Genomic DNA, 4187 nt, shown 5'->3' with positions numbered 1-4187 from the left:
AAGGCTGCGGCCGCCGCCCCCTGACAGCCGCAGTGGTGCCGACCCCTTCGCTGTCACCCACCCCGCAAACGCGGCCAGAGCGGAATGCGCTTTGTCCGTTCGTCAATCCACCACATCTTCTGGACCAAACAATACATTCCTCTGCGCTGGCGAAGGTTTTGGGTGCCGGGGATGCCGAGGTGAGTGGGCTTGGTCCTGATGGTTAATAGGGTACAATACAAAGGTGTGATGAGGGCCAGGAAGGAGGAGACAGCGCCTGGCGGGCAAATCCCCGTTATTTTCTCTCACGGGGCATTCATGCCTGTAAGGGGAGGATGAGAGTCCCGACCTCAGTTACTGCGATTAAAGCCCTCAGACAGAGCACCTGGCACATCAGCAGGGGAAATCATCATTGTTATTGTCTTTCCCAGGAAGAGCCTTAGAGCCACTAAAAAAAAATGGGTCAAAGAATTGTGAAGAGTGAGGTCAGCTAATGGTGGGAGACACAAAGTTCAGTTCTTGGTTCACTCTATCAGCATCTGGTCTCCTGGCTTTAAATACTATCCGTCCCTCTGCCTCCTAAATGAGTATCTCCAGGTCAGAGCCCCCAGACTTTAGACTCACACGTGCAGCTGCCGACTCGGCATTTCCTCCTGCAGGTCTGATTGAACACATCTTGTTCAAAAAACCAAACTTGTGATTTTTCTGTCCCAAAGCTACTCCACCTGCAGCCTTCCCTCCGCAGGCTGACTGGGTGTCCTGGCCCTGTGGGCACGAGGCCCTGTGCCCACACTCCTCTATGAGGGCACCTCTCCAGCCTGATGAGCGCGGTCTTTCTACCAGGCTGTGAGCTCTTGCAGCCAGTTGTTTAGTTTATACCTGTAGCCCCAGCTCCTAGCTCAGTGCCTGGCACATAATAAGATGCTATTTACTGACTAAGTTGATTTTTTTAAATATATGTTTTATTGATTTTTTTACAGAGAGGAAGGGAGAGAGATAGTTAGAAACATCGATGAGAGAGAAACATTGATCAGCTGCCTCCTGCACATCTCCTACTGGGGATGTGCCTGCAACCCAGGTACATGCCCTCTACCGGAATCGAACCCGGGACTTTTCGGTCCACAGACCGACACTCTATCCACTGAGCCAAACCGGTTTCGGCGACTAAGTTGATTTGTAAACAGTCCATACACATCTGTTACGAACTCTATGAGGAGCATGTTTACACAGCTTTGGTGACGCCTAGCATTGTGTGTGTGGGGAAGGCTTTCGAGAAATACATGAGCCGGGGCTTGGAGAATGTTTGCTTTTGGCAATGAGGCCAGGGCACCAGTCCTGCAAAGGCCCTCCTGGGGGCGGGAAGAGCATGGCCTCTGCACACCAGCAAACTGCAGAGGTACTGCAGCAAGGGTAGGAGATGAGGAGAGAGAGGCAGGCTGCAAACCGGGCACAAGGACACCAGGACTTCGCCCTGCAGGGAACACTTAGGGTTAGATATCCTAACCGACTCCCTCCCTGCCATTCGGACCCTCTCAAATCCTCCCAGCACCATCCAGAGGGCTCTTTACTGGGTTGGGCCTCAGGAAGTGAATCAGTTCCTTTACCAGGCAGCTGCCCCGCCCAGCCCAGACGTTAATGTTTTTTTGGTCAAGGTCCTGAGTTTCCCCGAAAAGAAAAACTAATAAGCAGATTATAACACATGTCCTCCCTCCAAAGAGGCATTTCCTGTTGGCGGAGGCGTTACACCCACAGGCATTGTCCTGAAGAAAGGCAGGCTGCACAGCCTGGCCGTCCTGCAAGGAGCCCGCAGCCAGTCGTGGCCATGAATCCCAGCCACCTGGGGGGACAGAGGCCACAGCTCAATGGCTTTCCCTTCTGAGGACACGCTGCCGCCTGCCGATGTTCTTGGATAACGCATTATTTAGAGCAGTGGTTCTCAACCTTCTGGCCCTTTAAATAGTGTCTCATGTTGTGACCCAACCATTAAATTATTTTCGTTGCTACTTCATAACTGTAATGTTGCTACTGTTATGAATCGTAATGTAAATATCTGATATGCAGGATCGTCTTAGTCGCCCCCTGTGGAAGGGTTGTTCGACCGCCAAAGGGGGCTCAACCCACAGGTTGAGAACTGCTGATTTAGAGGAAGGGCTCATGGCTACTCCTCAAACAATGACATTAAAAACCTCCTGTCAGTTTGATTTACCTGCTATACATGTAGAGAAATCAAGTATAAGAGAAAACATTTTGAAATAATGGCATTTCCAAATCTTAATCAATCCTATTGTGGATATGCCAGAGTGTCATGATCAGCTGCCTCCTGCACGCCCTATACCGGGGATTGAGCCTGCAGCCCAGGCATGTGCCCCGTAATCAAACTGTGACCTCCTGATTCATAGGTCGATGCTCAACCACTGAGCCATGCTGGCCAGGCAAAAGCCCTACATTTTAAAAGAGGTAAATCTGAATGAATGATGAATGAATGCAAGGCAACTCACCTTTTAAGGAGTTAACTAAATAGAATATTGAATATTTGCAGTAAAATAATTATTGAAAGAAATGTAAGTTCTCACTGCAGTTTCCAATTTAGAAAGAAACCAACATCCCACCAAATTCCTACGTGCCAGCATGGGAGCTGGACAGCCCCACATCCCAGCGAAGCCACGAAGCCACGTGTCTGCTCATGTGGTCACCATTTGATTCCGGTACAACTCTGTTCTGAATGGCACTGAGCCCTTGTGGTATTTCTCTCTCTTCTCCAAAGACTTCACACTCCCAAATTTTTTATTTTGAAAAATTTCAAAACCACAGAAAAGGTGAAATCGGAATTCACCAACTGAGCACAACTGACAACAAATGGTGGAAATAATTATTTTTTTCTTCTTGAAATTATTTTTTAAATATATTTTTATTGATTTCAGAGAGAGAGAGAAAGACAGAAATAGCAATGATGAAAGAGAATCACTGATCAGCTGCCTCCTGCATGATTGGAGATCAAGCCCGCAACCTGGGCATGTGCCCTGACCAGGAATTGAACTGTGACCTCCTGGTTCATAGGTTGATGCTCAGCCACTGAGCCACAGTGGCTGGGCAATGGTGGAAATTATTAGGGGTGGAATTTTTTTTTGATTAATGGTGGAAGTTTTGAATAATTTCCTTACTTCTCCACAAAGATGAAGAGGGGAAGGGCTATGAAAACAAGGTGGCATGAAGTAGGTTTCTGGCTTGCTGCCAAATTTTCCACTTTCCCCACCAAAAAAACATGTTGCTATTGGCTTGACAAAAACCTCAACTTCCTTCTATGATCCTGAAATGTAAACAGATGACAGATGTATGTATAGCAGGATATACTTCAAATGGGTGGTAGGTACTTTCCTTGTAATAAAATGCTGGTGAAAAATGGCAAAACAATAAAGTGATAATGATTGCATTTTGTTAGTCTAAAAGTACTAAGCTCTACAGCAAGGGTGGGAATACTTAAAAAACATTGCAAGAGATACTTAAAAGACATAATCTGGGAAGAAGCAAAGGTGAAAACAGAAATTTTCCTTTCAGGGTGTCCTAGTTTGGGTTACTCAGACTCTAAGCAAAGGACTTTGATTCAGTTTATTTGGGCAACAATTCCATGAAGCAGAAGTGAGGGAATGAAGAAAGTGAGGCAGGGAAGGGAGAAAAGCAACGAAGGATGAGTTAATGAAGTGATTTTAACTGAGGGCAAGTGGGGCTCAATTCCACTTAGTATCTAGCAAGGAATATCTAGAACGTATGCACTGACAGGGAAGCTGGGGTACTTACTAACCAGCCCCCCATTCCTCACCATTTGGGGGTTGCCCTGGGGACATAAAATCCCCAGCCCTCATAGACAGTCCTATGCATGGGCTGAGCAAGTTTCTGTGGTGCAGGAAAGCAGAAACAGGGTTTGTGTTGGAAAGCAGTCGGTTTGCACAGGAACTGTCCACAGGGTTGCAGGCGAACTGGAAGTAGGCTAAGGGATATGTCGTTGGGTGGGACATCTACACAGACATCTCTTACCAATAGTAGTTGTTAGGAAGATACTCTTCACAATTGTTCCACATTCATGGATGTTAAATATCAAAGGTAGGCATGCAGAAATAAGCCCTTACATTTACAGTCGATTGTCAAGAAGGACGCCAAAACAATTCAATGGGGAAAGACTAACCTTCTTTTGTTTTTTTAATCCTCCACCC

This window comes from Myotis davidii, unplaced genomic scaffold (assembly GCF_000327345.1).
Source record: "Myotis davidii unplaced genomic scaffold, ASM32734v1 scaffold557, whole genome shotgun sequence".
NCBI lineage: Eukaryota > Metazoa > Chordata > Mammalia > Chiroptera > Vespertilionidae > Myotis > Myotis davidii.
This window is presented reverse-complemented; position numbering follows the sequence as displayed.